Below are 12,841 nucleotides of genomic sequence, written 5' to 3'. Positions count from 1 at the left end.
TTTAGAAATATTCTGTTTGCGCACCAAACAGCTTTTCTGACAGGTGAAATGTCAAAGTTGTCCACGAAGTAGAAATATATGTCATCATCAAGACATGTAGACAAGACTAGTAAAGTGGCCGGCGTATGAATAATTATGCATTTTACGTACGCACACACACCCGTCACTGCACATGAATGAAAGTTTCTAAACTTATAAATAATACAGTTTAGACCTCTCTCTCTCTCTCTCTCTCTCTCTCTCTCTCTCTCTCTACTCTCTCTCTCTCTCTCTCTCTCTCTCTCTCTCTCTCTCTCTCTCTCTCTCTCTCTCTCTCTCTCTCTCTCTCTCTCTCTCTCTCTCTCTCTCTCTCTCTCTCTCTCTCTTGGTGTACTGAAACAAAATGTATTGTTGGGATCCTTTCTGCATAGAAGTAAACAAGAAATAGTTGAAGAGAAGTTGTAGATAAAGTACAATCTCCCACCATGTCAGCTAGCATAAAAACACTGGGACTATCAACGAGTTTCCTTGGCGTTCTTACAAGAATGCTATTTCATTCGGGTAGTTCAATTGCACTCATGTGCATATACAGTGCAACCAGAAATTATTGAGAATTTAAGATTGTAATTTTTTATATATTTTTTCACTCATTACTCACGTATTAAATGTGAATATTAGCAGACCAAAGATTCAAAGACAGGTGAACAGTTAGTATTTTGTCAAATCACCATGGGCAGCAATGCAGGCTTCAATACGGCGGGGCATACTACTGATCAAAGAAGTTGGAAAGTCGTGGTCCATGCTGTCCCAATATCGAACCACCTCTTCTTTCATTTCAAGAATATTTGTCAGATTTTTCTTATTGACACTTTCCTTCATAAGTCCCCAAACATTTTCTTTTGGATTTAGGTCAGGGCTATAGCTTGGCCAATCTAATAATGTCATATTTGGGGTCCAACACCAGGCCTGTGAATGCTTTGAACGATGTTTTGGGTCGTTGTCCTGCTTGAAAATCCAAACATTTCCATAGAACACGTTAGCAGATGGAAGTAAATGTCCCTCGAGAATATCTGTGTACCGCTCACTGTTCATATTCCCTTCAAATACACAGAGGGGCGTTGCCCCTAACACAGAGATGTCACCCCACACGTTAAATTTCGGACTGTACTTTGGGCGCTGATACAAAGGTTTTTCGGTTTGTTTGGTCCAGAATTTCAGTGTATTAGGAAACAGCCACACAGAACTTTCATCTGAGAAGATCACATTGTCCCAGTTAAAATTTCTATGCTGTATGCACCTGTTCAACCTTCGCTCCTTTTGTTAAGGTTTCATGATCGGTAATGGAATTCCTCGACTTTTCGGCCAAACCATTGCATGCAGCTCAGTTCTAATTGTCTCCTTACAGACAGCCACAGTTCCTCTATCAATCATATCCAGCCTTAAGTTTTCTAAACTTCGTTTGTTTTTAGAAACAAGAATACCAAGCCGCTTCCTGTCACCGACAGTCAATTTTCTGGGCCTGCCTGCGCCTCCCTGGTGCTCAATGCCATATCCATTTGCAATATTTTTCAAAACACGATAAACAGTGGACAAAGGGAAGCCTGTTTTACTTGAAATCACTTTAGCTGATCTGATGTCCTTGTTATAATACTCTAAAATCAACTTCCTTTCTCTAAATCATCCATACTGAGGATCACTGATAATGTCATCTGCTAGCAAGTAAACAAAGGGGGATAACTCTTCACAAACTAATGAAAAAGGATTAACGGAGTTGTCTCTCTTGAATGAAACCAAGCACTTGATAGCTGGTCAAGGTTGTTTATGCTAGAAATCCAATTAAACATATTCCTAAAATTCTCAATAATTTCTGGTCATAGCATAATTCTTGTAATGAAGTGTATCTGAACAACAAACTATAATCAGAATTTCGAAAGATAATCTAATGACGGAATAAACGTTTATTCTTCTCCTCAGTCAACATTATCACGATGTCTGTGACAAACAAATGAGTATGACCAACGACACACGCTGGTCAGATGGACAGCCTCCCCGTGTCACACACTCACTGAGGTTGACCACAGGCACATCGGTTAATGTCAGACCTGAGACCAGTGTTGAGACCACCAGTGCAACTGACCTATTATTCATCAGTTCACTCACGGGGACATTGTGTGTTTTCCGTCTTGTCAAAGCAGTCAAGGATGACGTTCAAAAACGGACACTCCGCATCGCCTGGGGGGTTTGACTTCAATCCAATCCCGGATACAGCGTTACAGCAGGAAACTGTTTAGTTATATCCACATTCTCAAATGAAACCAGTTTAATGTAGGCCCGCTGACAGGGAGGCAGGTACTCGCGGCGTTCATGAATGTATACACGGATGTTTTAACAACCCATGAAACCTTCGTGCGTGCCTGCGTGTGTGCGTGCGTGTTCACAGCTAACAATTCCCAACACTGTAAGAGTCATTAATGTCCCTCAATAGATTTATGATAATAATGAAAGAATTGGGAACACGGTAGGGAAGCATCACTGGAGATGTTGCAGTGAACAGTCTTGATGGGGAAAGGGGTGAGTTGACGTTCGTGTCTCTCGACGAGGCACACTACATATGATTCTAATTATGGTGATCTATGGGAGTGTGTCCCACTCCCCATGCAGCGCCTGGCCAAGTTCAGCCAACGTGGTTGGCGGGCTATGGCGTTGACGTTGACGTTCCCATCCCTGGGAAAATACAGCATGTGTTGAAGCGTTTGATAAGGAAACACGTCATGTGTTGAAGCATTGGCTGAGGAAACACACCATGCGTTGAAATATGGGCTGAGGAAACACGTCATGTGTTGAAATATGGATTAAGGAAACACGTCATGTGTTGAAGCATTGACAGAGGAAACATGCCATGTGTTGAACTATGGGCTGAGGAAACACGCCATGTGTTGAAGCATTGGCTGAGGAAACACGCCATGCGTTGAAGCGAGCAGGTTGAGGAAACACGTCATGTGTTGAAGTATGGATAGAGGAAATACGTCATGTGAAGCGAGCAGGCTGAAGAAACACGCCATGTGTTGAAGCATTTGCTTAGGAAACACGCATGTGTTGAAGTGAGCAGGCTGAGGAAACACGTCATGGTTGTATGGACTGAGGAAATGTCATGTGTTGAAGCATTGGCTGAGGAAACACGTCATGGGTTGAAGTGAGCAGGCTGAGGAAACACGCCATGTGTTGAAGTCTGGACTGAGGAAATACTCCATGTGTTGAATCATTGGCTGACGAAAACGCCATGTGTCGAAGCGAGCAGGCTGAGGAAACACGCCATGTGTTGAAGAGAGCAGTCTGAGGAAACACGTCATGTGTTGAAGTGAGCAGGCTGAGGAAACACGTCATGTGTTGAAGTGGGCAGGCTTAGGAAACATGTCATGTGTTGAAGCGAGCAGTCTGAGGAAACACGTCATGTGTTGAAGTGAGCAGGCTGTGGAAACACGCCATGTGTTGAAGTGAGCAGGCTGAGGAAACATGTCATGTTTTGAAGTGAGCAGGCTGAGGAAACACGCCATGTGTTGAAGCGAGCAGGCTGAGGAAACACGCCATGTGTTGAAGTGAGCAGGCTGAGGAAACATGTCATGTTTTGAAGTGAGCAGGCTGAGGAAACACGCCATGTGTTGAAGCGAGCAGGCTGAGGAAACACGCCATGTGTTGAAGGGAGCAGGCTGAGGAAACACACCATGTGTTGATTGGAGCAACTTAAGACACTCGTGTGAAAAGAGAGAAATAGGTAGCAAATGTTTTAAATGTTTTCAATAAATGCTTCATTCACGTGAATTTGTATGGTTACAGGAACGTTTTGGCACTGTTTTCTTTGAACTTTTTCATTATAACATATTTCAATATGCTTTTGGAGCAAATTCCCAAAAGGCCTCTAAAAGCCTTTTATTGACGTGAATTTGTATGTTTCCGGAAAGGTTTTACTAATATTTTCTGTGAACATGTGGTTTAAGCTTTTCAAAGAATAGAATAGCCAAGATAACAATTAGTTGGTGTTTTGTTCCAATCGTAAAACACTAACTGCTAGCAATATACGTAATATGTCTATGACAAATAGTCGGACATTGTTACCCTGTACAAGGAAACAAAAAAATAATGGCAGACATGTAACCAACACTTTTAGTAATTTTTCAGAACACATGTGCGTTTTGGGGTTATTTTGGAATATTCTTCTTTGCATTGATCCGTTTTTCTGAAACATAGGAAAGTCTGATAAATCTGAAACAGGTACATAAAACATATGACTCAGACTCAGACTCTGTATTTTCGTAGATGATGGTCATTGATGCCTATAGTACAGTGACGTACTGAATATTGGAAAACCACAATGACATGAGCGCCCGCTCATAGTTTCGCAGTGTAAACATTTTGGTCAGATAGATAGCAGTAATAAACAATAGAGATTTATCTTGGCTGGACATCAGTTGTGTAAATTTAAGTTTAGAGTGGTATGTAAAATAATAAGGTGGTATATCCTTCTGTCTAATATTTTGGTACAGTGAACAAACTAATAGGATATTATTATTGGATATTTATATAGCGCACATATCCACACACTAGTGCATGCTCAAGGCTGGTATTTTTCCCTCGATCATTGGATGTCAATCTCAACGGCACATCTTATATCAATCTCACCTCCCTGGGGATCATACAACTCTTGCTGCCACAAGGCGCACCGAGTTATTGTGGCTTTCCCATCCTTAGGACGTACCCACCCACAGCTGGGTGGACTGGGTCACATAGTCACAGCACTTTGTCCAAGTTTACTGCACGTTGCTGTACCGCATCTAGGTGTTTGCACATATTCATGTGGCCACCATCTGGTCATATGCCAACGAATTCGTGGGTTCTTTTAAGTGCACAGGCTTGTGTACTGAACACTAGGGGTTGTGACAACACTGAAAGAGTCTGCACACAAAGTTGACTCCAAGGTTTTTACACCCGGTCACAGGTGGGCTCGATCCCGGCACCTCATGCCCGCTGGATCACTAGCCTGGCGCCTTAGCCAGTTCGCCAACAACGAATATGATATTCGTCTTCGAAACCATCATTGCTGAAGGGACAGATTACCTTCGTTAACGGAATAGCGGAACCGGCAGAAACGCTGCGTAAATCGGTTAATGCGCAGCGGAATTTAGTTAAAGCACGTAATGGCACAGTTTAGCGGATTGAACGAGATGTAAATAAGGCTCTGGCTGAAGGATGGTTTTGAATGTACAATAAGAAGATAACAATGAGGACGTGCACTCCAATCCTGCATACATACATCTTTCAATCGCTGCTTAAATACAATTACAAAATTATCAATATTACCAACATCATGTGCTAGCCAAACAAAAGCAAAGCCATGTGAAAATAGGATGTTACGAACACAAGACACCCATTTGCATCACCTTGAACATCAAAATGTTTCAACATAGCATAACAATGTGTAACATATATATTTTCAGGCATTCTTATCATTTTAAACCTTAATGACACGCGTATAAATGTTTACATAAAATGGGGTACGTCCACACTCTCCCAGGGCATCTGCATTTGAAGTTCTGTAACTAACTTTTATAATATATTTGCAAAACTTACTATAGACTCGTTCAACTGGTTACTCCCCAAATTTCCGCACAGTAAAGTAAAATAGGTAAGATTTAACTGTCAAGCATCGGGGAAAAAAGTATCTATTGATAAATCAGGAAAACCATGAAACATTTTATGAATAGGGCCTAGGGCTTTATCTGCCTTTTATATGCTACATATAATTTGCTCAAACCAAGAGACACTAACCAGTTGATGAAGCCTTCTGCCACTGATGAATAGACAAGTGTTTCATGGACATGGATTCACAGTTTGATAGAAATGATTGATATGGTAATGCCATAAATCATTGTGATTACCAAAGATGTGTGCTGGTACAAATCCACTTATTGGTCAGAGGCTGTGTGCAGGTACAAATCCAATTTTGCATTAAAAAAGACAAAACGCCATCAACATGTGTATAGACAATGGTATTTAACAGCTTATGTTTACGTAATTCACAGCTCCTGGATTATTTGAAGTATTCCTAAAAAAATCCATCACTTCTGTGTGTATCTCCTGGATTACTTACAGTGTATATTTTTCGCGATTGCTGATTGTTTTTGTTTGTTGTTTTGATGTTGATTTGTTTGTTCGTCATTGTTGTTTTATGGGGTTGGGTTTTTTTTTCGGTTGTTGTTGCTGCTGTTTGGTTTCGTTTGTTTTGCTTTTGGGTGTTTGGGGTTTTGGGGGTTCTGTTGTGGTTTTGGGGTTGTTGGGGGTTTTGTGGTTTTTTTGGGGGGGTTGTTTGTTTATTGTTTTGTTTTGTTTGTTGGGGGTGGGGGTGGTTTTTTTGGGGTCAACGTGTACAGATTTAACAACAACATGTGTAATATACACTATTCTGAGGGGTACACAGAAACCGTGGTCTAGACTACCAGTTGTCCGACTTCCAATTTTGTGGAAGCCGTGGTAGCTGAGAGGGTTAGACGGCTGACTTTGTGTGCTGGCGATAAGGTGCCTGACTCTGAGGGTGTGGGTTCGAATCCCCGATGGGACTCAACCCAATACGAAGTACTAGAATCTGTACTTTAGTGGGAAAATGTAATGCCAAATTTATGTGTTAAACATACATGACGTCGGATTGGAAATAACTTATGAAAATAGTGTGTGTTAGCTGGACTAACACAACGAATCATGTGTTGTTGAAGTATGGAGGCTGAACGTTTAACACGATAACCAGGCCCACACACATCCAACACTGGCAAGCTCGCTGTTGTATGGAATCATCATATTCTATCCGTTTCACATACATACCGCACCGTTACCAGTGTCGTACGTCGCATAGGTCAACACATACATATGACTTTGCAGTATGTGAGATTCCAGCCAAATCACGCCTGGGACAACAGCAGACAAAAGGGCTATGTAGACTGCACCCTAATCTGTCTTACAGTCCCTGAACCACAGTATGTTCCCTAGCCCTCCCTGCAATGCTAATGCCCTAAAATAAAGCAAGTCTAGATTTCCTCAGGTTTATCTCCCATCTAACTGGGGCTCCTTTTTAATTTAAATGGGTCCATCTGTTTCTGTCAAAATTATATATTCAGAGACCAGCGTACATCTTTCAGGAAGCTGTACGCAATGCACATACAGATACAAAGCTGTATTTATGAAAGGGATACAAAGACTCAGTATCAATGACCGAAACCTGATCTATATATTTTGAAGGATGAACAGCTTCTCACCGGGTTGATGCGGAGATTCGAACCCTGGTCGTCAGCGTGACGAATAAACACTTTAACCGCTAGATTACGCTACTTTATTTAAGTGAAGGTTGAGCACCGGGAATATACAATATCTCGAAACGTCACAGGATTGCTGGTTCACTTGCACTGTTTATCATTGGATCTTTGCCCTGAATGTCCCGTAAGACGCTGTTGTCGAGTTTGGATTTTACAGTACGCAAACTAGATATGAATATTTTACGGGTTCTTGATTCAGTTTCAGTGTTACAATTAGACTTACCTCCCTTTGACCGTATACGTAAATACTGCCGTGATTGTTTAAATGAATTTCCTTAGACTTACGCTCAGTCTCGGAATACATATAATGTTGATTGTAACACTGACTGAATTTGGTTTTACGCCGCTTTGAGCAATATTCCAGCAACATCACGGCGGGTTGATTGTAACAAATTTAACCCTATTGAACCCATTTAAATTGAAAAGGAGCCTCAGAAAGACCAGAGATTCTGCCCGAACCTGGAGAAATCTAGACTTGCTTCATTCAGGGCTTTAGCATTGGCTGTTTGGAAAATAATCAGTTTAGGGACTGTGAGGCAGACTAGGGCTTCCTCATCTCCAAAATAACTTCTAGTCTCTTAAATGAACATGCTATGCTGAAAACACAGTTCCTAAGTTACATTCAGAATATATGATATACGGAGACCGGAGAGTTCTTCTTCATTTTGAGACTAAATAATTTTGCAGAGCTCTAATTGCTTGGAATTTCATCAAAAAGTTAAGGTTCTTATCACCTATCACTCATCAAGTATGTGTGTGACAGGAGTATGTATTGCCCCACCCCCTCTCCCACTAGACTCAACCTCCCATTACCAGCTCAGCAATTTACTGTTAATTTGTTCAATAGGGCCCGTAAGTCTCGCGAGGCGTTACTTCCGCTACTAGGTTTCCGGTGACAAGCGAGCACTCAAGAACCAGTTCTTGTGCCCAATTGCGCGACCGCCAAATATCACCTTACTAGACCGGACCAAGTGTACTACCATGCCTGGCTGTCACAGCTGGTGACAGTCGGAACAATTGGATCATTTTGGGACGATAAGATCGAAAAATAATTATTCATTCAAGGATTATCGGTTCCTTACTGACAACCATGAGTAAATTCGAAAACATATAATATATTTTTGACAAACAGTGCAGTTCTAACGCTAAACGTGTTTATTTTCAATATCGCGGACAGTGTTTGTCAGAAAATATATTTCGGGAATCAATGACATGACAGGGACGTATTTGAGCCAATTAATATGTATAGGCAAAAAGTTTAGAATGCAATTATTATACGTTCATACCCATGTTTTCAGCTTGTTGAAATAAATTCACAAGTAACATTTTTCTTTCAAATTTATCATTTCCTTTTTTCAATATTTTTTTTAAAAAACTATGTGTAGGCAATTGCCTTTTTGCCTATGTGGCAAATTGTGTGTTTGCCATGCTGTAAATATATTGATAATGACATATTGAAAAATAGCAGTTCTTGTAACATTATGTTTTTTTTTTTTAAATATAAATATATGAACTTTGCCATTTTTGGTGACATTTTTATTCACACAAGAAGTCATAGGGTCACAAATCAATCAACAGCTCAACAAAATATCCTTGATGGCATGGTTACAATTATTTCGGTTACTAATGTCAAAACAAAAATGTGAAAACCTTCAGCCATATGAATATTCATCATGACACAATTATTTATCAAATTATGTAAACATTATTTTAGTGGGGTGATATATAAAAACTGGTTGTTGGACAATATTAATTACACTTTGTACTAGATGTCGTGGATGTTGTCAACTATGTACTATGATCAACAGTACATGCGTGATACTTAGTTCTTGGTTATGCAGGGGTGAGGTTCTGCAAAAATGAAGCAGCACACGGCACCTTCAAGTCACAATTGGCAAAAATGCAAGACCAAATTTATTCAAATATCGAGTAATCACTCAAAGACATTTCTTTTTTTGTTAAATATACTAACATGGGGAAACTAAATGTGCATGTATACTATGTCATGACTGTAGATTCTGCAGACACTGGATGATAGCAGCATGAGCATGACTACTTGTCATGAAACAGTGTTTTTCACCCATTTTTAGTAACTTATATATTCCAAATATTCTGCCATTGAGGCCAAGGTTGGTAACTGGCATTCCATATTTTCCAATATACAGCTAGACCAATATGTTTTAAAATAATGGAAAAGAATAATGTGTACTGGAGATTGTGCTATGAACCAATGTTGTAATCTTACAGCAAATATAAACAAAGAATTTCATATTTCAACAAAAAAAAACATGGCATGTAGAAATACATGCCTATGCCATTGATTAAGTTTAATTGTCATTGGTAAGCATGTTTTTTTCATGGAAACTGTGATAGTAGGGTAACCTAGTGGTTAAACTGTTGACTTGTCACACTGAAGGCCTGGGTTCGATTCCCCACATGGGTGCAAAGTGTGAAGCCCATTTCTGCTTTCCCCATCATGATGTTGCTGGAATATTGCTAAAAGCGGTGTAAAACCCAACTCTCTCATTTGGAAACCTTTGCTTTATACACTGAAATTCTAATCTCATACATTCATCATTATATATTTAATGTCAAATCTATGTCATGGCTAAAAGCAGAAATCTTCCCAACCATTCAATTTGTGCTTTCTTTATCCACACTTAATAAACAATCAACAATTTTTAGAACTATTCTGCAATTTTATTCCAAAGACATAATTACTCATAACATATCAAACATTCTTTGCATTTCCCAGATACTGTAAGAGTATGAACTGGAATATTTTCATGTTCACTCATCTAAATTCTCACTGATTTATCTGACAGTCCTAAGATATCACAAGAAGTTCCACAACACTTTGGTGATGACAAGCATTTCCTGTTCAAGCAAGTGTCCAAAGGATTATGTGTAGGCCTTTAATATGTATATACAACACTTCAGTGACTTGCAATTCATTGGCAATGTATTGCTTGAACACCAGATGTTAAAAGAAATCTGAAGATCTGTTTCAGTTTGTGTTGCTCTTGATGTCAATGGTAATTGTGGTGATCTAATAATTCCTCCTCCTTTCTCCTCGTAAAGGTGTGCTTCTGTTGCAACTGAAAAATACATAATACATGTGAGACCAGGTATGGTATACTTAAAAAATGTAAACAGTTCCTTACAGTGTTGACACCAAGATGTTATTGATAAATTTAGCATGTGGATGTTATGTTTACCTGAACATGCTGCACCATAAACAAATGCTAAATGGGTTTTTAATAATCAACTGCAAGATACATTATGTATTAACACAGTTCCAGATAAAATGTTTTATGCACAACTTTACCAATATTGACCCAAATAATATTTTTTTGAGATTCCAGAATAACTTTACATTGTTATGGATAAACTTAATTGATATTTGCCATGATGAATTACGTAAGTTTTAATGAATATAACAAATGCAAAATCCAATTGTAGTGAGTGGGTGAGATAATATTTATCGTCACATTGGCAATATTTCAGCTATAGATATCGTGATGAGAACAATTTATTATTATAGATCAATACAATTAGAAATTAAAAGTCTGTTGTCGGAGAACAGTAAAACTGCTAGTATATCACATGTATTAAAGTAAAATTAGCACGCTATCATAAAACGATATTATTAAATAGAACAGTACAATAGAAACGCGGGCTAAAGGTTGCCAACAACTTAAGGTAGATGGGGACGGGAACTTTCAGTACTTTTGCTACCGGCATGGACCCGAACTGGATTTACATCTTCCCCTCAGCTGTTGACAGTTTAGACATTAATTTAAACGAACATATAAACTATGATTAAAAATGTGGTGACATTAAACATACTTTGAAAGACGTGGTCTTACATACCCTCTCAGGGGGACAATAAAATCCCACTGTAAGAAATTGAATGCAATCAAACGATTCACCAATCTGCTCACATGTCAACTCCACCCTTACAGTGCGTGTCATGCTTAAACTATGCCAGCCTTTAACAAGAAATCCATGTAACAAATAAACTTACCTCGACTAATTGCCAGCCTGAAGACGACGCGGTGACAACTCTCCAGCTGTTTGGCAGGTATCCACGTGCTATTCATGCAGCATTGCCTTAGTGCGTTTATAGTCTGGGCATGTGACATGACATAGTTTTCTGAGTCACATAGCGAGTGTCGAGTATGATTATCCACGGCATGCCCAATGTAACAGTGTTATCGCCATTGCCGAAAAATGTTGTTTGTCACCGGAAGTACTAAACAACGTAAAGTCTCGCTAAGGGCCCTATAATGTACTTACGGGCCCTATAATGTACATCCCAACTTCTAAAATGCCACTTAGAGAAGCTATTTTGATGTTGTCTGGCTCTTTTTCTTGTTGTCCTCTGCTGCTTTTGCTTGCAATGCGCATGGGGTTATGGATTCAAAATCAGCAAATTTGACAACAAATGATCTTGTTGTATATATTTCTTTTTTTCTTAATGCCAAAGAAAAAAGAATAAATTTGTCTTTTTATTTTGTTCTTTTCCATACACAGATTTCCCATAGCCACTCGTACACAGGCAGAATAAAGCAGAATCCAAGTTACAGATGTGTTTGTCTTTGTCTAAATATGAACCAATCTAGATTTATTGTAAACCGACAGACTCAACTTTAAATCACAGTACCACGTGAAAACATGAAGCTGCCCTTACATAACATAATAAGCGTAAACAACCATCGTTAACAAATGAACAGTGATTTCTTTTGTCTTGTATAATTTTGGTTCACGTTAAATAGAATTGGAGCATTTGTTCGGATGGGCAAAATCAAAGCAAATTTTAAAGTTTAGTTTAAGGTGGACACGTGATCTTTATTGACAAAAAATGATGGAACAAACCATGTAGATCTGTGCATAAAGGTTCAATTGAGTGACGATACAGTGTACCTTAACACTGGGTTGGGTTGGGGCGTTTTGTTTAACGCAGCACTCAGCAATATTGCAGCACGATGGCGGCGGTCTGTAAATAATCGAGTCTGGAGCAGATAATCCAGTGCTCAACAGTCATGAGCATCGATGTACGCAACTTGGATACGATGACATGTGTCAACCAAGTCAGCTAAGCTGAGCACCGTTTGTCGCCTCTTGCGACAAGCATGGGTTGCAGAAGATCAATGCTAACACGGTTCCTAACACTGTATGACATGTATGTTTTTGAATAATCCAGTTGCTTCAACTATTCGTGTCTTCATTTCCCAACTGTTATAATCGGCAAATTCCTTCTCCTTCATCCTACGTTTGATAATATACGTGTGCATCGTAGTAAATAAATTTCTGAAAAAGATTTCAAAACGGTTCATTGTAAGCATATGGAGTTCTTTTTCGAAATTCGACACGTAAGAACAAAATTATGTTCAAGCAATTCCCTATTTTACCCTAATGCTCCAGTGTTTGTTCATGTGAACATCTGACTTGCCTGTACATGTGTTTTTGACGGGGTGCCTTTTACCATGACCTTTTAACTG

General features: G+C 39.4%; 1 long non-coding RNA gene across 1 annotated transcript; it reads right to left on the bottom strand.

Annotated features, from left to right (window-relative positions):
• Positions 1-10,287: 10,287 nt before the first annotated feature.
• Positions 10,288-11,574, bottom strand: LOC124274534. The gene is made up of 2 exons (XR_006897971.1): positions 11,365-11,574; positions 10,288-10,435 (listed from the first exon to the last, which is right to left on the bottom strand). It is a non-coding gene; the product is annotated as an uncharacterized LOC124274534 (long non-coding RNA).
• Positions 11,575-12,841: the final 1,267 nt, after the last annotated feature.

The sequence above is a fragment of the Haliotis rubra genome, unplaced genomic scaffold (genome assembly GCF_003918875.1).
Source record: "Haliotis rubra isolate DU_JTF1 unplaced genomic scaffold, ASM391887v1 Scf1913, whole genome shotgun sequence".
NCBI lineage: Eukaryota > Metazoa > Mollusca > Gastropoda > Lepetellida > Haliotidae > Haliotis > Haliotis rubra.
The sequence above is the reverse complement of the archived record's forward strand: the minus strand, read 5'-3'. Positions and strand labels throughout refer to the sequence as shown.